This window comes from Macaca thibetana, chromosome 4, assembly GCF_024542745.1.
Source record: "Macaca thibetana thibetana isolate TM-01 chromosome 4, ASM2454274v1, whole genome shotgun sequence".
In the NCBI taxonomy this organism is placed as follows: Eukaryota; Metazoa; Chordata; class Mammalia; order Primates; family Cercopithecidae; genus Macaca; species Macaca thibetana.
The window spans coordinates 11,970,480-11,994,720 of record NC_065581.1 but is presented as its reverse complement, the minus strand read 5'-3'; the positions used below and the strand labels follow the sequence as shown (position 1 = coordinate 11,994,720).

General features: G+C 37.0%; 1 protein-coding gene and 1 long non-coding RNA gene across 5 annotated transcripts in view; one reads left to right on the top strand and one right to left on the bottom strand.

The window, feature by feature from the left end:
* The window catches only part of LOC126953878 (synapsin-1-like), a 67,051-nt gene that overhangs the window by 5,278 nt on the left and 37,532 nt on the right, over positions 1-24,241 (bottom strand). Inside the window, exons 6-9 of one of the 4 annotated variants that reach the window (XR_007725388.1) lie at positions 14,342-14,486; positions 10,028-10,292; positions 7,709-7,881; positions 920-2,288 (exon numbers count right to left, since the gene is read on the bottom strand). The gene's annotated coding sequence lies outside the window, so the exon portion shown is untranslated. Of the gene's footprint in view, positions 1-919; positions 2,289-7,708; positions 7,882-10,027; positions 10,293-14,341; positions 14,487-24,241 lie in introns of those variants that run through there. The other 3 variants (XR_007725387.1, XR_007725389.1, XR_007725390.1) reach the window with 3 other exon arrangements.
* LOC126953886 (uncharacterized) lies at positions 1,529-14,986 on the top strand. Its single transcript, XR_007725395.1, has 4 exons — positions 1,529-1,614; positions 11,104-11,233; positions 12,635-12,693; positions 14,759-14,986. It is a non-coding gene; the product is annotated as an uncharacterized LOC126953886 (long non-coding RNA).

Sequence of the window (24,241 nt, the reverse complement as noted above, 5' to 3'; positions counted from 1 at the left end):
GCCAAGATCATGCCACTGCACTCCAGCCTGGGTGACAGAGCGAGACTTTGTCTCAAGAAATAAAAAGAAATCAAAAAACAGTATATATATATATATATATATATATAGAGAGAGAGAGAGAGAGAGAGAGGTTTTGGTACTATCTGAGGTTTCAGGCATCCACTGTGTGTCTTGAAACATATTTTATAAATGAAACTTGAAACTGTTTTATATATATATATAGAAACTTTGTGTATATATACACACATACACACATATATGCACACACCTATATTATATGTTTATGTATGTACATATATTTTAATAAGGGTTGTGTTTATATGTCTATATTTGTGGGATTTCAGCCTCAGTAGATGGGTATACTGGGCACCTGGACCAGACTACAGGACAGCATTCCACACAATTCTAAAGCGTTTCAAATTTCCCATCTAAATCATTAATTATAAGTAACCTTTCCTTGTTGTTAATAAACTCCCAACACCACAACTTCACCTCCACTAGCTTTACAAGTACCCCTTTTTTTGCAAACACATCTCAGTTCCCAATATCTACCTCCTACATTAACATCTATTTCCCCAAACCTTACCAGATCTCAAACTCACCAGCTTCTGACTCTGTAAATATGTTGCCAACATAAGAAGCTTCCTCCAAATGCCTGCTCATTGGATCAAATTTTGCAGATGAATTGTTTCTGGTAAACAACACTTAAACCACTCATTTTTTCCCTTCCCTAAACTTTCTGCTATACTATTCCATACTACTTCATTTGTAAAAGCACACAATTAAATTTCCAGTTTTCAATGTATTGGCATCTCTTTTTCATGGCAGTTCCTATTGTGCCAAAATGTCTGTGGACATCAATATAAAGGAACCCACGAGTCTAGAGTCAAAGTCCAACTTGGGAAAAGTTGGAGAAAGGGCAATAGATAAAACGGACTTTCTGGAAGCTGAGGAAAATGAAAGGGACATGAATTCACAGGTGAGAGAGATGAGCCAGAGAATGGAAGATAAGAGTAAGCCACTAATAACAGGATGAGAATAGCCTATGGTGAGCTTTAACATGTTCTAAGCTCTTTTTAAATTTCAGCTGTTTTAATTTCTGCCAAAGGAGGTGGAGCTTGATTTATGGTAGATGATTGAAAATGGAACTAGCATTATAATAAGGCATCTAAATAAGGCTATCTGTGTGTGTGCGTGTGTGTGTGTGTGTGTGTGTAGTGCATATCAGCTAGCCAGATGGCTGTCTAACCTAAAGACAGTGTAGATGTTACTTGTAAGATTTTTTTTGCTACTAATGGGTTATGCACATGAGGTTCGGTAATTATAAAAAATATTGATGCAAGCAGGAAATCTTGGCACGGCGGCAGTGTGTAGTTCTCAGAGCAGGAGTAACAGGACACACACATTTGTCTTCAGCTCGCTACTCATACAACTGTCGTTTCCAACTGTTGTGGAACCTTCTGGTTGCAAAATTCCATCCCTCACATAGTAACAAGAGAGTCAAAACAGTCCCTCCCTCCGGAGCTTTGATCACACAACAGTTTTGTAACCATGTTCTCTCAGAAAGTTCCATAGTCCACCCGTCTGGAACAAAATAAAGTGATTTCCAGAAAGGTAAATCAGACATTCTCTCACGGGAGTTTTCTGCTATTTTTATTATTCTAAAAGCGTAGTTTTCTATTGCCTCAGGTTTGATTTGGGGGAGTAGGATGGCTACCCTATGAATGTTCTTCAAAAAGATTTTTCTACTGTCTTAATAACCATTCCTTTTGGTATCTAGTCTGAGCAACTGAATATCTTGTATCCAGTTTCATACAATGAAAACAAATTCACACAATTTAAAATGGAAAACTCTAATGATATTTCTTATTAAGAAAGCTCCTAATTTCTTATTAAGGGAAAAAAAGTATTATCCCAAATCAATTATTATTCAAAAAAGTTTCCAAACATAAGTTGTTTTATGACAGTGACCCATGATTCATATTCCCCAAAGGCCAAACTGCCATTCTGCAATAAATTACAACAAAACATTTTGTGTCTGTGTTCACAAATGCAAAGAAAGCCAGAATACTATTGGGCAGTACTTAAATGAGAAATTCTGGGATGCTGCAGAAATAATAGCAAGTGTCAAATCATATGGATTTCTTGCACTAAAATCTCCTTGAAGCAAGCTTGATTTTTCCTGGTAGCCTAAATCAATAGTAATATTGAGAAGTCATCATGCAATATTGACCAGTTGCATAGCAGATACGTCAAAGGAACGATTCTTCTAAGTTACACTGGAGGTCCTGAAAACAAAGAAATATTAATGTTTCTTACCACTGCAAAATTCCATCTCAGATACATTGCTAATTAGCAACCTAAGTTTAATATGCAAAAATACCAAATGACATTTGACAGTGTCCCCCCAGCTGTAAAATGGGGCGATAATAACCTACTCCTTAGGAATACTTTGCAAAAGAGCAATGAGTGCTTATTAAGTAATCTGGAAGCATCTGTCGCTGTGAGTATCTAAATAGCTCCTTTCCTTTGTATCTTTCCACTATGTGTAATGTCTCCTTTATTTATTCTTCTATGTCTCTTCATTATATCTTCCTTTTGTTTTTCACTGATTAGTAACTGGATTTCTTTTTAAGCAAGCTTTTATTTACATACTTGTAACTACTTGCCATTCTACTGCTCTATTTTCTTTTTTCTTCTTTGCTTCTTAATTTGAAGTGAATGACTTATGTTAAACCCAGGACAATATTTTTCTAGATGCTATGAAGATGGTGAATTGGATAGCTACCCTCCTAAATTCACTTACAATTACTTCTATAAATATTGATAGTTAGAGTGGCTTTGATTTCACTGGATGAAAATTACTACACACTCTCTCTTTCCTCTAGTTTATATTGCCCTGACACCTGGCTTCTTGAATATAGATGATCTGATTGATTAAAATCAGAATTATCTCTTTACAACCACCCATTACCTACAATTCTGACATCATTCCCCAAAACATTTTTATAATCCCTCTGTTTTCGCCTTAACCAAGGCCTTCCTGCCTATTTTCTCAATTCTAACTCATTGCTTTATTTCATTTAGAAAATGTGAGATCTTATTATTATGACTCTAAAATGTAGAGGTCCAATGTGACATATTTTAAAACTTTTCCTCGCTCTTCTTTGAAAAAATTGCTGAAGGTGAAAAGCAAGTATATCTCGTATTACATTTCATAAAAACTACTCAACAGATTCTTCCAGTGTTGCCAATATTAACATCTAAGAGTGTCTGGGGAGAGAATGCAGTTGTCTACCATGACATCAACTTGGAAAAGATAGGGCTAGAGTCCAAACATTCCTAGCTTCTCTTAATCAGGCATACCACCCTAATTATCTCCTAAAAAGAATGCTGCCATCATGTAACTCCCGCACTGAAGAAACCGAGTCACTTCCCTCTGACTACAAGATACACATTCCCTAGCTGGTCTTTAAACCTCTATATGATGCAAGCAATCACCTGAAAACATTGTGCTTACTTGCTTCCCTAAATGAAGCCTTCACTCCAGCTAAACAGCTTCACTCACTGTTCCTGCAGTAAGTTTGGTGCTTCCTTTCTACATATTTCTGTTTCAGTCACCATCATTGCACAGAAGGCTTGCTTTCCTCCTCTTTGCTCATCCAAATGCTCTAAGCCATTCTCTCTAAGATCTAGGTGAATTGGACCGTTTCTAGGAGCACTTCATGAAGTGATCCACGAGGCTCAAATAAAATTGGCAGGCTGGGTGCAGTGGCTTGTACCTGTAATCCTGGCACTTTGGGAAGCCAAGGTGAGTGGATCGCTTGAGCCCAGGAGTTGGAGACCAGCCTGGGCGACATGGTGAAACCTCATCTCTACAAAAAATATAAAAATTAGCCAGAGGTGTTTGTAGTGCCAGCTACCCACGAGGCTGAGGTGAAAGAATCACCTGAGCCCAGGGAGGTCAAGGCTGCAGTGAGCTGTGATCACGCCACTGCACTCCAGCCTGGGTGACAGAGTGAGACCCTGTCTCGAAAAAGTAAAAATAAAAAATAAAATAAAATTGACATACTCCCAGTTAATCAATTATGCCTGTCCCTTTAACTGCTATCGTTTCACTTTTTCTAGGTTTCCATTTTCTGGTCTAAATTGTTTAGAACACACAATTCTATCTTATACATACAGCCTTTCCTTCCCTTACGTCTCCTTTATTCATTAATTACTAATCAACTCTACATGTTATCCATGAACCGTCCTTCCAGGGAAATGAGATCCATAGTCTATTGATTATTGTATCTAGGGTTTTTAAATGTGTTTGTTTGTTTTGTTCCTGTTGAGAAATATTGATAAGTGGTACCTTCTATTGCTAACATTGACACCTCATTGGGTTTTACTTCCTACCTGCAAAGTGTCTGCGTTAGAACTGCTCACTAACGTCCACTCTAGGTTAAAGAATCTGTGGTTTGGTTGGTTCTACTTCAAAGATTGGTGAATATTTTCATCAAATACTTTGAGAATATAAAACGTAATCACGAACTTCACCTTTTTAGATTTTAGTTGCCTTTTCAGTTGTCTCTTGACCTCCAAACTTCTTAAAAGCTTAATCTCTAATAGCCCCCATTCTCTCTGCATCAACGTAATGCCCTTTCCTCTGGCACAGTAGTCATTCTTTCAAGCTTCCACTACATCAGAAATGTCGTAAGTCAACCACATTGAATGTTTGTATAACTCTTCATTTTCCAAAATGCTTTCACATAACTTTGTGTATCATGGTGGATTTTAAGCTCCACTCCTGGCTATGTGTTATGTCTCTCTTGCACTTCTCTCTTCTTTTATCCTCACATCAATTTATCCTGCCTTAACATATTGACATATCCTTGAGAGTTACCCAATACCCTTTAGACAACAGGTGAAGTATTTGCAAAAACTATTCCTGATTTTACTGAGGAAATTGATGCTCATAGAAGATGTCCTAGGACTTGTCCAGATCTCCACACCCATTACATGACAGAGACAGGATTTAACTCAATTTTTTCTGACTTCAAATTTACTACACTTCCATAAAATCATGGCTTGCTTCTGCAGTAAGTGGTCTGTTTCTTCCTTTCTAATTTAGTGGTTAATGGATACAACTCAGGCCTTTCTTTTTTTTTTTTTTTTTTTTTTTGAGATGGAGTCTCACTCTGTCATCCAGGCTGGAGTGTGCAGTGGTTAGATCTTGGCTCACTGCAAGCTCCACCTCCCGGGTTCAAGTCATTCTCCTGCCTCAGCCTCCCCAGCAACTGGGACTACAGGCGCACGCTGCCACGCCCGGCTAATTTTTGTATTTTTAGTAGAGACGGGGTTTCACCGTGTTAGCCAGGATGGTCTCGATCTCCTGACCTTGTTATCCGTCCGCCTCAGCCTCCCAAAGTGCTGGGATTACAAGCGTGAGCCACCGCACCTGGCCGCCTTTATTTTTCATTTCTTTCTAACTGACCCGACACCTCACAAGCTTCCAACCTGTCCTAAACTCAGCTGTCAAAATTAGAACCATCACAATCTTCTCCTCAAATATTTTCCTATTTACTTACAGTCTAAATTCTAAATTTAACATGGAATTCAAAGCCCTCTGTTATCAACCTCTAACTATCTTTACAATCTTACCCATCCATTCATTGGGCAAATGTTTATTGAGTATCTGTTATATACTAGGCAATGTTCTAGTATTGGGAATGGTGAATAAGGCATATTCTAGGCAATAAGATGCCTGCTCTCTTGGAGTTAACATTCTTATTCTTTGTTCTTCATTATAATTAATGAATTGCAACCATCCAATCATGCTGAGACACTTCCTATCTTCATAGTTTTCTTCATGTTGGTCCCAGCTATCTGGTCTACAAATTTCCATATTCAACAAGCGGACTTCTGGATCTTGTTTCTCTTATACTGTTGTATGTATGTACTATCCTTTCTCTCTGCCCTAGTTCTTTTTTATTTATTGATATAAGCACACAAAACATATTTTAAATATATGTCATGTTCACTTGCAAGCAACGTAAGGAAGAAAATCATGGTATATTCCTTCCATATTTACCTTTCCCATGGAACTTTCCATGTGGTAATCATTCAATAAATGTTTATTCACACAACCCTATGAATGAATTAATAAGTAGAAAGGTATAATCATTATCAGATAAGTTATCTACCTCAGCCATAGCACCTAAAATGGTTCGCCCAAAGATTTTAGGAGTATATCTTTTCATCTCAATGTTTTCTTTTGTTTTTCATTTACATCAATGTATAATATTTCATCAGAGTTTAAAGAGTCAGATTGTTTTATGGCACATTAAGAAAAAAATGCTGTTTCTTGCCATCTCTGCTGTCACTATTTCCCACTCCCTAGACAAAAATATTTTCAACTCTTTTACCAATTGTTTAATATTTACATTTGCATCTCTAAATAAAGTGTAATTTTCGACTTTTCAATTTTAGATTATCTATTGCCTTCTCACTCTGAAATGTGGAGCTTTAGCTCTCTTTTTGTGCCGCTCCCTCTGTTTCCAAGCACACACAGTTACATTGCTGTCCCCTAGTGCCCCATGTAAATTATTGCTTTGGTTGGGGCAACAGTCGGTGTTTACAGGTCCATTATCACCGAGACTAAGAATACTATTCACAGCTAAGCCGTACGATACACTGTGAGTATTTTTCCCTTTTTGTGGTTCCATAAAGAGCATCATTGCTTAGTTTGTGTATCTGCTTGGCTTTCTGTGTACACCACACAATGACATTTCAGGCAACAACAGACAGCATATACGACAGTGGTCCCATCAGATTGTAAAGAAGCCGAACAATTCCTACCACCTAGTAATGTCTTGATGATCGCGTGTGTGTGCAGGCCAAGGCCAATGTGTGTGTTTATGTCTTAGTTTGTACCAAAAAAGTTTAAAGAGTAAAAAATAAAAATAGAAAAAAGTTTATAAAATACAAAGAAAGAAAATATTTTGTACAGCTGTACAATGTGTTTGGATTTTAAGCTAAGTGTTACTCCAAAAGAGTCAAAAAGTTAAAAAAAATTAAAAGGTTTATAAAGTTAAAAAGTTACAGTAAGCTCAGGTTAATTTATTACTGAGGAAAGAAAATTTTAAAAAATGAATTTAGTATAGCCTAAATGTCCAGTGTTTATAAAGGTCTGAAGTAGGGTACAGGGATGTCCTAAGCCTTCACGGTCACTCACCATCATTCACTGACTCACGCAGAGCAACTTCCAGTCCTGTGAGCTCCATTCATGAGAAGAGCTCTATCTAGGTGTATCATTTTTAAAACCTTTTATATTGGCCAGGCGTGGTGGCTCACGCTTGTAATCCCAGCACTTTGGGAGGCGGAGGTAAGTGGATCACAAGGTCATGAGATGGAGACCATCCTGGCTAACATGGTGAAACCCTGTCTCTACTAAAACTATAAAAAATTAGCTGGGCATTGTGGCTTACGCCTGTAATTCAAGTTACTTAGGAGGCTGAGGCAAAAGAATCACTTGAACCCGGGAGGCAGAGGTTGCAGTGAGCTGAGATCGCATCACTGCACCCCCGGCCTGGGCGACAGAGCAAGACTCCGTGTTAAAAAAAACAAATACATACAACAACAACAACAACAAAAAATCCTTTTATACCATATTCTTACTGCACCTTGTGTTTGATTAGATAGGTTTAGATACACAAATACTTACCCTTGCGTTCCAGTTGCCTAGGGTATTCAGTACAGTGACATGCTGTCCAGATTTGTAGTCTAGGAGCCATAGGCTGTCACATACAGCCTAGGTGTGTAGTAGGCTCTACCAAGGACACTCCATGATGTTAGCAGAACAAAATGGCCTAATGACACATTTCTCAAAATGTATTCCTGTCATTAAGAAACACATGACTGTACTTAGTAATTCAACCTAAGATCAGTAAATGTCATCTCAACACATTCAAACTAACCTAATACAGTATTAATTGGGTCCTATCCAATAGCTCTCCCCTAGAGCTTTCTGACCTGTATTCTCGAGTCACACCCTAGGCCTGACTCAGCGGTGTTTATGGGATCCCTTTCACCATCATCCCTGGGGTTGACTTCTCCCATTTCTCAAGTGGGTCACAATTTCCCGGATCCCATCCCTTCCTTCTTTCTGAGATTATTCCCTCATTTTAGGTGGTCCCATACTCTAGGGCTTCCTAACAAAGGGTCCACAGCAAACAAAACATTTTGAGGTCTTGGAAATCGGAGAATGTCTTTATTCTACCTTCATGCCTAATTTATAGATTGGCTGGATAGAGAATTCTAGAATAAAATGAATTTTTCCACATAATTTCGAAGGCATTAAATTCATTGTCTTCTAGCTTCCAATATTTCTACTATGAAATGTCAAGTCACTATGAATCTTGATTCTTCTTATAAAATCTCTTCTTTCTAGAAGCTCACAATATATTCTCTTCATCTCAGAGTTTCAAAAATGTCCTAATGATGTGTCTTAATGTTGGCGGGCTTTTTTGTTTGTTTTTTGTTTTTTGAGACGGAGTCTCGCTCTGTCATCCAGGCTGGAGTACAGTGGTGTGATCTCGGCTCACTGCAAGCTCCGCCTCCCAGGTTCATGCCATTCCCCTGACTCAGCCTCCCAAGTAGCTGGGACTACAGGCACCCACCGCCAAGCCCAGCTAATTTTTTTTTTTTTTTTGTATTTTTCTGAAGAGATGGGGTTTCACCTCGTTAGCTGGGATGGTCTCAATCTCCTGACCTCATGATCCGCCCACCTTGGCCTCCCAGGCATAAGCCACTGTGCCCGGCCTTAATGTTGGTTTTTAAATTATTTCTGGTGCTGGATCCGTGTGGTTTATTTTGATCTAAAAACTCATGTTCTTTCATTTGGGGGAAATGTTTTTGGATTGTTTCACTGATGATTTCCTATTCTCTATTTCTTGAGTTGTCTCTTTGTGGAACTCCTATCATATAGACGTTGGACCTGCTGGACATATCCTGTATTTTTTTCTTATCTTTTATCCCTTATTTTTTATTTTTGCTCTGCTTTTAGAAGATTTCCTCTAATTTATCTTCCAACTCTTCTATTGCTTTTTTTACTTTCACAATTCTATTTTAAATTATTTTAAAGTTCTTCTTCCTCAAAATATTCTTTTTCTAAAATAGCACCCTTTTCTTGTCTTTTACATGCAATATCTTATCTGAACGTATTAAGGATCATTTTCAAATGTTATCCTCCCCTCCAGGTTCTGTTTTCTCTCATTGCTTTTTTCCCTGACTGTTTGTTTCCGTGTCTCCCATATTAGAATCCCAACCTAGTAATCCTTGTGTGGCTACTCCTACTAGGCATGCGTGCACTAAAAACCGATTAGAGGCCAGGTGTGGTAGCTCATGCCTGTAATCCCAGCATTATGGGAGGCCGAGGTGGGTGGATCACCTGGGGTCAGGAGTTTGAGACCAGCCTGACCAATGGTGAAACCCCATCTCTACTAAAACTACAAGAATTAGCCGGGCGTGGTGGCACACACCTGTAGTCCCAGCTACTCAGGAGGCTGAGACAGGAGAATTGCTTGAATCCGGGAGACGGAGGTTGCAGTGAGCTGAGATGCACTTCAGCCTGGGCAACAGAGCCGGCTGGGTCTCAAAAAAAAAAAAAAAAAAAAAAAAAAAAAAGCCGACTGGAGGAGGAGTGTGTGACTAGTTATTGACCAGGGACTTCACTGTATCGTGGCCTGCCTACTGGAGCCCTCATTGGCAATATTTTCAGATCTTTTCTATTGGGCTGGTCAAATTCCCCAGAGAAGACTTCTATTCGTCTGCCTAGGGAATATGTGTCTGTGTATGCTTGTGTATGCACTCACAAGAGTGTGTGTACTTAGCAAACGGTGTTCCAACCTAGAAAAGGTTAAGAAATATGAAGAGTTTTTGCAGTTAGTGTGTAAGCTCAACTGCCCAGTTTTTAGTTCGAACCCTCTGTGTCTGTCTCCAGGAAATAAATCTCTTAGATCTTCTGCTAAGATGGGTAGCTGACCTGTTTCATGAAGTGGGGAGGAGATGAGAAGGGCCAGCTGCTTCTTCAGCAACCCTACTTGCAACAGAACTTCCAGAGATATCTGATGATGCTCATTCTTGGATTTGTACTTGAAATTAAAAACAAAACAAAACAAAAAATCAGTCTGCTTCTCAGCTCTCTCTGAAGTTGGCTGAGAATCCAGCTTTCTCAGATCTCCTCCCAGCTTCCAAGTTTCTGTTGCTGTTGTCTCCATTCTTGTTTATTTTGTCTTTGTATGCTGTGTCTTTCAAAAAAAAAAATTATTGTCATTCAAGCAGTAGCATTGAGCTAAATGCTAATGGTTAATCTGCCATCTTTAAATATCCTAGAGTATCTATTTGCAGTGGAAAAAATACCTGGGTTATTGTTTAATAATAAGTTATTTTTGAACATGAGCTTTCATAAAAACAGAACTTTAAGAAAAATGTAATTGTTCTTGTAATTTCTATATTGTCTGGGAGAAAAAATGATTGCTAGACAGTTACCATCAATGAGTAAAAATGTAAGAAAAACAAGTAATGTTTAAAATTTTTTAAAAGCAGAAGAAAATCATTTTTCTTAATCTTAAATTTTTTTATTGTTAAAAAACATAACTTCATTCTTGTTTTATTCAATCTGTATCCTGTTAAACTGGTCATTCTGAATCTATGGCCTTTCAGAGGGCTGGCATTGCTATTCTAATATATACCTGTGCCTCTGAGGTTCCTGTAGGTTAGTTTTTGCTGGGCAGAAAACTGCCATTACTAGCACTGAATTTCAATGACTTCCTGCAGGCAAACACCTGGAGGCAATTACCTGTACTTGTCTGCTAGCGGATGCAAATATGCTTTAGGATAGGAAAACTATGTCTGATTTTTAAAAAATGAATCCACTTCCTTTGTGTAATGTTTTACTTGTGTTGGAATAAAATGCTAGCTTATCCAGTCCTGGAATTTATCCATTAACCAATTACATGTTGGTCAATCCACTTTTTCAGCACAGAATTTCCAAACATTAGTGATTTTCTATTACCCTTACCCACCTTCTGATGTCAAAGCTCTTTTGCTGTCTTACAGGATATGGGTCAGTGACAATGTGGGAAGAAACAAGAAAAATCAATAACCTACATTTTAATGTGAAATGACAACATGTTCAACTTTGACTACAGACTTCCCAGGCATGGTTCAGGAGAGAATGCGAGAACATGTAAAATACATCATTCTTTATATTATGTTGATGCATAAGTAATTGTGGTTTTTTTCCATTAATGTACATGTGGACTTAGTAATATTTTAATTTAATTTAGATTGATTTAATTAACAAATTTATTTATCTGTTAGTTTCTTTTTTAAAAATGGAGTCTTGATCTGTCACCCAGGCTGGAGTGTAGTGGTGTGATCATAGCTCACTGCAGCCTTGAGTTCTCGGGCTTAAGCGATCCTCCTGCTTCAGCCTCCTGAGTAGCAGGACTACAAGCACGTGCCATTATATCTGGCTAATTTTTATTTTAATTTTTTTGTAGTGGCAGGACCTGGCTATGTGGCCCAGGCTGGTTTCAAATCCTGGTCTCAAGTGATCCTCCTGCATAGGCTTCCCAAAGTGTCGGGATTATAGGAGTGAGCCACTGCACCTGGCCAATATTTTATACACCTAGATACAATCTCTGGAGAAAATCTTGGGGATGACTGCTACTTTAGCTAAGCCATGAATGCTCTGCATTTAAATTTAAATGTAGAATTAGGGCCAAGCATGGTGATGCACGTCTGTAATCTCAGCTACTTGGGAGACTAAGGTGTGAGGATCCCTTGGGTTTAGGAGTTCGAGATAAGCCTAGGCAACCCAGTGAGACCACTGTCTCATATTAAAAATGAAAAAAAAAAAGAGATAAATGTAGATTTAAATTGCACTCTTAGAAATATCAGACAATAAAATACTTCTAAGATTTAAAATTATTTGTATTAAATAATAATGATTTATGGTTTTGTAGACTACTGCAGTTAGGGCAGACCAATCATTATGCATGCAAGAAGACCTGTTGTTCTTTAGTGCAAGTTCAAAGTTTCACATCTTTCTAATTTTATTCTTATTCAGACAAAACTATAGATGACTACCACACTTTAAAACTTCCTTATTTTCAGTATAACCAAACTATTACATAAATTTTGATGGAAGTTTCATTTCTTTCCTTCATTCTTCTTTCTGTAATATCTCTCATTTTTACATTTAGTGAATCATTTTTTAAAAATTCTTATTTTTTTCTGCTATTTATAAGTACAGCTTCCTAGAGCCTTTAATTCTTGTTTTATAGATATATCTAACAATTTGGTTCCCCCGAGGATATCTTTCAAATTTCTACTGTACACATTACTAATGTATAAAATTTCTGTTTTATTATACAAGGCCTTCTAAGAGCACCTGTCAAAAATACTGCTGTAAATAAATCCTGTTTTTTATAGTTTTAGTGTTACAGTTAGCTATTGCATTCCAAAGACTTGATGTTTAATAAAGCAAGCACTATGACCAACAATATGCTGTGAAAATGAAACTATGCTTACAGCTTTCTTTAATGACTTAAAATACTATCATATTTTGTTCTAACCTCTACAGAATTTTAGAACCAGAAGGAACCTTAGAGATGATGAGAACTTAACACCTGGATTTCACAGGTGAGAAATGGAGACCTTGACTGGGGAACTTTCTCGGGTCACACAACTAGTTATCCACTTTCAGCTTGGTCTTCTTTCAATTTTCATTTGCCTCCTAAATAAAAGATCTGCTGGCTCAGACTCAATGTTTGGCCCAATGTTTCAGGTTGAAATAGCCTCCATCTTTGGTCGGGCGTGGTCGCTTACGCCTGTAATCCCAGTACTTTGGGAGGCCGAGGCAGGCAGATCACCTGAGGTCAAGAGTTCAAGACCAGCCTGACCAATGTGGTGAAACCCCGTCTCTACTAAAAATACAAAAATTAGCCAGGCATGGTGGCGCACACCTGTAATCCCAGCTACTTGGGAGGCTGGGGCAGGAGAATCACTTGAACCCAAGAGGCGGAGGTCACTGTGAACCGAGATGGCATCATTGCACTCCAGCCTGGGCAACAAGAGCAAAACTTCATCCCCCACCCTGCCAAAAAAAATTTAAAAATAAATAAATAAATAAATGAAATAGTCTCCATCTCCTTCCACCCCTCAGCGGAGTCTCTTCTCATTCAAACTCTGCCTTTCCTTGACGATCAGATGCTGCCCCTTGGTTGAAGCATTGCCTGATCCCATTCTCCTCTGAATTCCCGGGAAATTTTAGTCACACTTTCAGTGGTTAAGTGGTTAAATACAAATTTTAGTCTTTTGCTATTTATAAGGCACCTAAAACATCATGATGTATTAAGTGCAAAAATGTAAAAATGAGTAAATACACGCCAGGTGAAACTTAATTTAAGGAATCCTAGTTGGCAAGAAAAAAGGCAGGAAGTACTGATAAATGCTACAATGTGGACATAATTCAAAAATATTGTGTTCAGTGAAAGAAGCCAAGCTTACATGTTGTATGAGCTCATTTATATGAAATGTCCAAAAGAAAAAGGCAGACAATAAGAGACAGAAACTGCATTACTCATTGTCTATGGCTGGTGATGGAATGGAGAGTGATGGTGTGAAGTTTCTTCTTAGGATGATGGAAATGTTTTAAAATTGGATTTTGTTGATGGTTGCACAACTCCTTAAATAGAGTAAAATTATTATTAAATTGTACACTTAACACAGGCGAATTTGATGATATGTAAATTATATCACAACAAAACAGTTTTTAAAAACATCAGTTAAAGTGATAAACATAAAATGGGACCCAAATAGATGATTTTATACTGGTATAATAAAACTTTGAAAGTCATTAAGTGTTATATGCTAAGTAGCATTGCCTGAAATATATACATTTAAAAATTAGAAAAATTCACCTTCAAAGAAAATTATGGAATTCATACCTATAGCATGATTCCTTTTTTTTTTTTTTTTTAAACCTCAATATTTATTTGTATGCATCTGTTAAAAGACAACATTAAGTTAACACTTCAGGAGGAAAGAACAGGAGGGGGCCACTTGGGCAAAGATGTTAAAATTTTCTATCATCTCTTATTTAACTTTTACAATGAGCTTATTACTGGAGTAATTAAAATAAAATCCTCATCAACTCAGTCTTTAAGTTGAGCCAAGCAAAACATCAAGCAGACAGTAACAGAAGCATGAATGTGAAGGATCAAATAGTAAAATTAGTACTGATGGTTAATGGACATGAAGAAAAACTTTGTTCCTTAGAGAGACCTACTTTTCTGGCAGCTGCAGAATCACAGATTATTTACATCAGTTATGCAAATCGGGCCACCAGCTCTGATCTGTCAGAGAGAAATCCTGAGCCTGCGCTTTCCCTCCGGCTGGATACCAGATAAGGCATGGCCTCAAAGATGTCCATCCTGTGGGTGCAAAATAGAAATAAAATAAAACGACGGTTGTTTTTATAATTAGTTCCCAACGTTTTTGAGCAGGCGTTTTTGGAGAGCGCCTATGTTTCCAGAACATTCATTTGAGAACACGCATTGTGGAATGTGCCCCCTCCAAGGCCAGGTCACTCAGCGGGGGTTACAGCTGGGCAGGCGCCTTTAGGAGGTGGGTGAGATGGCTGACTAGTACCATCAGTTCTATCACACGAGTTACCAATATTTTACCACCCCTCCATCCCCCACAGGCTGTGAAGCAAAACGGAACAGCTGGGCACGCACAGGGAGGATGTCTGTACCGCTGTTCTAGGTTTGTCAGCCGGGGCGGGAATCAAGGAATCCAGGGGCTAACTTGTCCTGCTCCAAGAAGCAAAAGAGCCCACGCCATTGCTGACTGTGGCGCTGTGAATTTTGTTATCTTCACTCCTTTCCAGAATGGACGTTTTCTTTGAGAGTGGCCTCAATAAATCATAGTGAAGCTAATTTGATGTTGGTTATGAGTTGTTATTGTTAAGAATTATGCCACTCTTAAGGTTAGTGAAGAAGAACTAGAGATTAAATTTGGAAACTAGGACCCATCCAGAGAACCTATGACAGCCTATTTCAGAGGAAAATTTTTCAGAGAAAAATTGTAATACACTTCCCACAGCGGAAGTGGTATAGATAGTTTTTTAAGACCACAATGCTATAAATGCAATCAAAGATTTTAAATTGGAAAAAATCTCCAAAACTGTTCTTTCTCCCCCAAATCCAACTATTTGAAAATATCAAGACACCCTCCTAAATAAGACTTAAGTCAACAAAGGAATCAAATATGCCATTATGGATTTAAACATTATTAATATATTCAGATATTGGCATAAGGAAAACATTCCTTATCAATATAACAAAAGCTATATTCTGAGAAAAAAATCATTTTAAGATGTTGGTCAAAGGATATAAAGTTTCAATTAGGCAGGATGAATAAACTTGGGAGGTCTAAGTTTACAAATGCCATGGCAGCCTCAGGAAGTTATCCTATATGGTCTAAAAAGGGAAGGCATGAATAATCTGCCGCTTGTTTAGCATATACTCAAGAAATAACCACAAAAATGGGCAACCAGCAGCCCTCAGGGCTGCCCTGCCTATGGAGTAGTCATTATTTTATTCCTTTACTTACTTAATAAACTTCCTTTCACTTAAAAAAATAAAAGTTTGGGAGGTCTAGTATTGTATAGTATGGTGACTATAGTTAATAAAAGTGTATTGTGTATTTAAATATTGCTAAGAGAGTAGATCTTTATTCTCACCACAAAAAAAGTATATGAGGTATGGATATGTTCAATAGTTTGATTTAATCATTTCACAATGTACTTCATAACATTACTTACAATGTATATCAAAACATTACTTACATTGTACACCACAAACATAATATATACAATTTGTATTTGTCAAGTGTACCTTAACCAAAAAAGCATCTTAAATTTTTTTAATCAAAAAACCAGAAAGATTAAAACTAAAAAATAAAAATAGAAAAAATTCTAGTGTTTAACTCAAGAAGCTGATATCGCAATAAAGTAAATCTAAGAAAGGGAAGAGGAAATAATTATTAGATGTAAAAGTGTAATAATAAATTAGAAGGATAGAAAAAGTGATAAATACAAAAGATCATTACTTAAACAGTCCAATAAAACTAATAAATATCTACCAAGGGCCGGGTACGGTGGCTTGTGCCTGTAGTCCCAGCACTTTGGGAGGCCAAGGTGGGCAGATCATGAGGTCACGAGATTGAGACCATCCTGGCCAACATGAAGAAACCCTGTCTCTACTAAAAATACAAAAATTAGCTGGGCTTCGTGGCACATGCCTGTAGTCCCAACTATTTGAGAGGCTGAGGCAGGAGAATCACTTGAACCCAGGAGGCGGAGGTTGCAGTGAGCCGAGTTCGTGCCACTGCACTCCAGCCTGGCAACAGAGTGAGACTCCATCTCAAAAAAAAAAAAAAAAAAAAAAAACAAACAAACAAACAAACAAATAAACAAAAAACTACCAAGTTTGGTTAAGAAAACCAAAACAAAACCATAAATAACTAAAATTAGGAACAATAATGTTGAACCACAGATTAAAAGGAAATTTAATGAGAATGTAGAAGACAATATTCTCTTAGTTTTTTTTTCTGAAATGATGTTGATGCATCCTAAGGGATGATCTATGCCAGAATGGTATGCAAATAAAATATTGGGACACTTATTTTTATGTTTTTTATTTTAAAAATGGAAAATAATCTGTCCAGATACTGAAACTACTGTTTCACAGTGGCCCCTACTCAGTTCCTAGGCCAGGCCTGTGTTCTCCTCGGTAGAGGAGGGAAGAGTGGGGTTTCACTATCCTGAGGAGTTGATGTTTATGCTCTTGGTTCTTTAGCTTGTTGGGACATATATACTGAGCTAAATAGAATGCAGAATAGATTATTTAAAATAATAGAATGTTTAAAATTAGCCAGGCATGGTGGCGCACACCTATAATCCCAGCTACTTGGAAAGCTGAGGCAGGAGAATCGCTTGAACCCAGGAGGCAGAGGTTGCAGTGAGCTGAGATCACACCACTGCACTCCAGCCTGGGTGACAGAGCGAGACTTCATCTAAAAAAAATAAAAAAGAATGTTTACAATTCCCTGAAATGAGATGAGGAATTAGCAGGAATATATTTTCCATGGAGATTCGCTAGCTGTGTTTTGTCAAACAATTTTTAAAAGAATGTTTTCCCCCCCTATCTTCAAGCTGGGCTAAATGGAGACTCTTTAAAAAGGCATACAATGTGGGTAGCTTCAATATACGTGACACAACTTTGGTATATACTCTTCCCTTCTATAATGTGGGCTCTCTTTTCCCTTAGCTCACCTTTCAAAGTAAACCTTTTCCCATTTAAAAAAAAGAAAGTTGAATTTGTGAGGATGTTGTGGGAAACCAGCCACTCCAGAATGCCACTGTTTTTCTTTACAGTGCAGTCCCTTGGCCCCGCAGAGCCTGGCAGGTAGAGAGCCTGGAAAGGTTCAGTGAACAGCATCACTGATCACCACAAAAGATTTACCCCTCACCGCTCCTAGATTTTACCATAGTGGTATCTGGCCCCATAATGTGAGGTGCCTCCAGAGAGCCAAACTAAGGGCCTTCTGGGAATATTGTTTTCTTGGAGCCTTCCTTTTATGATTAATCCACGGATCAATAAAAGTCCACAAGTTTCTAGTATTTCACTCTCTTATACATAATTCTTTTTGAAGATACAGAGGTGTGTTCAAAGCAGTCTTCTTACCTTGGAGGATCATCCTGAAACCTGACATTTCCAAGAGGGGAATGAATGGCAGTTGTCTTTTACAACCTCTCCTTTAACTACTCAAAACGATTGGCAGAAAGTGCATTGCTCTCCGAGGGAGAGTTTGCACCCGCAAAGCAAAGGGGGCATTGGTAAAACACACTGATGCCAAAAATAACCGTCTTTTTTTCTCATTTAAATGTAAGCTGTTTTCTTCAGCTACTTTCAGTTCTCCTCCCAAGGGTGTGACATTGACTGGGAAGAAAAACATCTTCAAGGAACAAGCAGTGCAGATTGGTGATACCATTTGCTTTAAAAGTATCTGGGGGCCAGGCGCGGTGGCTCAAGCCTGTAATCCCAGCACTTTGCGAGGCCGAGACGGGCGGATCACGAGGTCAGGAGATAGAGACCATCCTGGCTAACACGGTGAAACCCCGTGTCTACTAAAAAAATACAAAAAAACTAGCCGGGCGAGGTGGTGGGCGTCTGTAGTCCCAGATACTCTGGGAGGCTGAGGCAGGAGAATGGCTTGAACCCGGGAGGCGGAGCTTGCAGTGAGCCGAGATCGCGCCACTGCACTCCAGCTTGGGCGACACAGCGAGACTCCGTCTCAAAAAAAAAAAAAAAAAGTATCTGGGGTCCAAATGTTTCAAATGATAGTAATTGTTTTTTTTTTTTTTTTTTTGGATTTGGTATGTATTATTCAATTATTGGTTAAAATATATTTTATCAAGTCAAATCTTAAAAATATTTTGTTCTTTCTCTAAATTGTTTACATTTTCTGCCTATTACTAAACATTTTATGTTATGTAATAGCTGCTAGAATAGTTATTTTTTAGCAGTGTATAACACCATTCATTGATTACAGAAAATGTTTGCTAATAATGCAAACAAAATTAAGGAAGCAATTTTTGGATTTTTAGATATGATTTTTAGTTAACTATTCCAAAAAGCCAAATACCAAAATTCAATACATAAGATGCACACACATATAATAAATATCATGTTTTTATGCTACTCCTCCCTTCATAATAACGTCACTTTCTCTATATATTACATTTTTTATTAGAAATTATGATATAAGAAACAGTACAGATTTACTCTTGCTTTTTAACTTGTAAAGTGGATAATTTCATTATATTGAATCTACACAATTTAAATCTTAATCACTTTTAGTAAACTGCATTGCAAAATGTGCTCCATAATTTATTTTGCAGTGTTTTCATCACATTCCTTGAAATATTCACATTTATGTACATGTTATTTATAATATGTGTAAATAAACACTGACATTTATTTGAATTGAAAAATGCAGTGAGTGATTTTCTGATGCGAACTAAATCTCTATTAGTTGATAGATTTCAAAATGAGAAAAAGCTTTGCTAATTAGGTTTTCAAAGCAGACATTTTCCATAAATTGAATGCTCTAAAGCTATAACTTTCAATAAATTGGTTCCATTATTAGTTCTAAATATATAAAAATACATATTTAAAGCATTTGATAAGGTAAAAGGGATCATTACAAAGATATTCATTAGAAAATTTTTGATGTAAAAAGTAATTTGATTTTCTTAACCCCTTTTTAAGAATAAGCTTTTATTTGGAGTATAACATACAGAAAGAGTCCTTAGGTTATGAATGTATAGTTCACCGAATTATCACTAGGTAAACTCATCTGTGTATTCACCACACAGATAAAAACATAAAAGAAACACTACTAGCATCTCAGAAACCTTTCTCATCTGTCCTCTTAATCTGCCAATTTTTTTTTTTTTTTTTTTTTTTTTTTTTTTGAGACGGAGTCTCGCTCTGTCCCCCAGGCTGGAGTGCAGCGGCGCGATCTTGGATCTCAGCTCACTGCAAGCTCCACCTCCCGGGTTCATGCCATTCTCCTGCCTCAGCCTCCCGAGTAGCTGGGACTACAGGCGCCCGCCACAGCGCCCGGCTAATTTTTTGTATTTTTAATAGAGACGGGGTTTCACCGTGGTCTCGATCTCCTGACCTTGTGATCCGCCCGCCTCGGCCTCCCAAAGTGCTGGGATTACAGGCATGAGCCACCGCGCCTGGCCTTAATCTGCCAATTCTTTTTCATATATTGATTTGAACAAGTTATTGCTAAGTGAAAACTAGATTCAAAGCAAATCAATATATACAACAAGAATAATAGCTAATAGGTGTGTTAGATTAGATTATTCCGCAAACATTCACTCCCCCATCTCACACATCCATGGTAAGAATATTCATCGGCCTCTTGATGCTGGACATGGTCTCTGACTTTCTTTGGCCAGTGGCCATGTGCTCGTTCTAAGAAGTGTAGGCTTTAAAGATGTACCGTGTGCTTTGATCCCTGACACAAGGAGTGTATGCCTCAGGGAGCCACTGCGACTTCATCCTGGACCCCAGAGTGAGACACACGGAACAGGCTGGAACTGACTTGCAGCCGAACCCAGGTTTGCCCCAGTTCACCTGCATACTTGCTAGAGAGAAAAAAACCTGCTTTTTTTCTTACATGCCACTCAGATTTTGTTGGTTGATTACACAGGAAAGGCTGACTCATGTAACAATCCCTTGATAAATCTCAACGAAGCCTAAGTGAACAAACTCTAACCACTGAGGAACACATTCATTCTTTGCTTTTGTCACAATTGAAGAATGAATTAGAATTGTCAAAAGATAGATTATTAGCTCGCCTCCCGGGTTCACGCCATTCTCCTGCCTCAGCCTCTCAGAGTAGCTGGGACTACAGGCGCTCGCCACCACGCCCGGCTAATTTTCTGTATTTTTAGTAGAGACGGGGTTTCACCGTGGTCTCCATCTCCTGACCTCGTGATCCGCCCGCCTCGGCCTCCTAAAGTGCTGGGATTACAAGTGTGACCCACCGCGCCCGGCCTAGAACTAATTTCATCAGTCTCTGCAAATAACCTAGAAGTAGGTAAATACTTTGGGCAGCAACAAAACTTCCATTTCTGTCTATTTATATGACCAAGGTTTCTCAGGGCTTACATCTAGAAACATAAAATAGATGAACAGAATTGATGGGAGTGCTGTCTCATTCAAATAATGAACAATATTTATCTAGGGGCAAATGAAAATAACCTGACACCATTAATCTCATTAAGAGCTTTCTTTTTGATAATTTAAAAATTGTTGTTTAATGATTATCTATGAAAATCTGTAATGTAGTTACGTTGTTTTGACTAATTATGTACTACTAACAGTCGCAATGATAGCTCTCTCTAAGAGGCAATTAACACTTAGAGCCTTATGTTCACAGGTAATTAAAAAATATTCTTTCAATTTATATGCATATTTTAGTCATAGAAAATATTGATGATTAACAGAGTTTCAAAAATAAATATATACTAAATACATTCTTGGGAAGGGGGGCTTGAAGTGGGATAGGAATAAAAGTCCACGAAGAAAAAGGGATAAAGTACAATTTCCCATTGTTAGATAAAATCTGATACATATATTTTTAAGAATGGACAGTGTGGGTGTCAAATTGCCGTGGTGTTGGAATGTCATTGAATATGATGGGATTTAAGGTTTTTTTTTAAATGTCTCTGGTTACCAAATTCCACAAATTACATCTTTGCAAACTTGTAAACTTCTGATAACAATTATGAGATGGCTACCTAAAAAAAATCAATGAAGAATACAGAGAATTTCATTTCCTCTTGCAGGATATCTGGGATTCAAATTTGAAGAAAAATTTTAAGCTATTTTAATTTGTTTACTGATTTAAGCTATTGGCGAGTTATGTATGTGTCCTTTATAGAGACAAGCGTCCCAAATTAGCTGATCATTTCTGTGATGGTAAATGGCTATCAGTTGTATCAACCCAGCCAACACTGAAAAAATATTAGCACAAACTGCCACTCAAAGGTAAAAGTGATACGCTTTTATAAAGAAATAGAAAAAAAAAAACTGGCTTTTTAAACAAACTTCTGCAATGGAGACAGCATTTTGAGAATAATTGTTTGGAAATGTTCCCATCACTATGTGATTTTGCTGCTGAAAACAATATTTGTCATTTACAAAATTTCTTAAATCTGCCTACTCTAAAAACAGGACCACAAAATATATAACTTGCTTTGTAACCTGTGTACAGTCCCAGTGGTATTTAAACTCACTTGTTAAAAATTTAAAAATTCAACAGCTTCTGATTGACATCAGGAAAAGCAAATATTTTCTAATATTTCAACCAATATCTACATGATTAGTAAATGGGACTGAAAAGAATGCATATAATGACTTAGTAAGAATGACAATGAAGCACTTACTTTTTCCAGTTTGGACCTGTGTGTATTTGTGAGATATCTTTAGAGCTAGGGCAACTTTTTAAAACAAATACCAAAAGAAATTGAATTTAGAAAAATATCTTTGATCACTATGTCACAAATTATTAAACCAAGATTTAAAAAAATAAAACCTATTTAATGACATGATTCTTACTAAAATATTAATATTAAGACTATTTTTAGAGAAGCAACAAGTTTTTTATTTCATGATTGAACTAAACATAAATTATTTCTAAATAGTTTATTTCATCTTTATCTTATCTTTAAAATTCTTCTATTTACAAGAGTGTTTTATATTTTATGTAACCCACGAGTCTAGTAGTAAATACATGCAATTATTAAATAAGTAAATTGGGGTGCCTACTCAAGCATTTTTAACTGATAGGAGGTAAGAACAAAACATTGGAAGCTACTTCTCTATAAAACTTTATGCAACTGAGTGAGAATATCTTGATGAAATAGATTGTCTGCCTGGAATATATAAATAACCAAAATTGGCTCAAAATGTAGAAGATCTACCATGAATAAAATTGAAAAAGATGATAATTATCCCTTCAAATTTGCCAAAACCAGATGATTTTATGGATGTTATTTTAGACTCTGAAATTATAGATTTCTTTTGCAATTTAAAATGTCCCGGAGAATAAAGATGGAAATCTTCCCAGTTTATTTTAACCTCATACCAAAACCTGATAAAATTATCACAATGAAAGAAAACTATAGCTAAATTTCACTTATGATTATAGAGAATTAAAAAATCCTAAATAAAATCATCAACCCAGATGTATTAAAAGAGCAACAAATTTTCCCCCATACTAGAGTTTATTATTGGAATCAAGGAGTATAAAGAAATTTATTAATGTAATAGATACAAATGATTTTTAAAAGATAGTATCAATAGATATCCTCCAAAGGTATCTAATTTAGTTTAACAACCAAGTTTGACAGAGTATTTAAGGAAACTAGAAAGAATATTCCTTCAACATTTCGTATATACATAGATAAATACATACATATCAAAATGGATCTCTCTGCCTCTCTCTCAGATGTATGCCATTGGAAATCACAAACACTTAGTGTAAACAGTTACTACTATTTTGTGAATCTTGACCAATATAATGGGAAAAGCTAAATTAGTTTCAAAAAACACAAAGAAGTATCAATGTTTGCAGTTGATTTCTTTAAATAGGAAAGTTCAATAAAATGACCATTTACAAATCATACAGACATTAATTTTAAAACAGTTTTCTAACAATTAATATCAACTGCCTAGACATACACTTAATTAGGAATGCCTAAAATCCATTAGAAAGCATTAACATTTTCCAAGGGACATAGACAACTACAAAAAAATGGTGCTGCAGATAAGACTCAGTATTGTTAAGATATCAGTTCTGCTAAATTAATTACAAGTTGTCAGAATTTTAGTGAGTTTTCTTAAAAAATAACTTGTAACAGTGATTCCAAATTTCAACTAGAAAAATAAACATATTGCAATAATTTAAATTTTTGAAAACTAAGAATGAGAAGAGATTTGCACTAATGGTTTTCAAAATATATTATCAAAATATAACCAATTAAAACAACAGTACTGGAATAGATAGAACAATGAAACAACAATGAAATCCTAGGAGGATTTCAAGCATACTTAAGACTTTAATATATGCTAAAGTGATCTTTATTAACAATGAGAAAATATGTATGTTACTTAACAATGGTGCTGGAACAGTTGGTCTGCTTTGAAAACATAGGACGAATTTCCCACCCTATACCATAATCTAAAATAAATTCCAGATAGATTAAATATTTCTTTTTCTTTCTTTCTTCTTCTTTTTTTTTTACACCCAGGTTGGAGTGCAGTGGCACAATCACAGCTCGCCACAGCCTCAACCTCCTGGGCTCAGACGATCGTCTCTCCTCAGCCTCCTGAGTAGGTGGAACTGCAGTCAGATGCCACCATGCTTGGCTAATTTTTAAAATTTTTCTTAGAGACCATTTCTCCCTGTGCTGCCCAGGCTGGTCTTGAACTCCTAGCCTCAAGCAATCCTCCTACCTTGACCTCCCAAAATACTGGGATTACAGGCATGAGACACTGCACCTGGCCTCGAGATTAAATTTTTTGAACACAGAAAATGG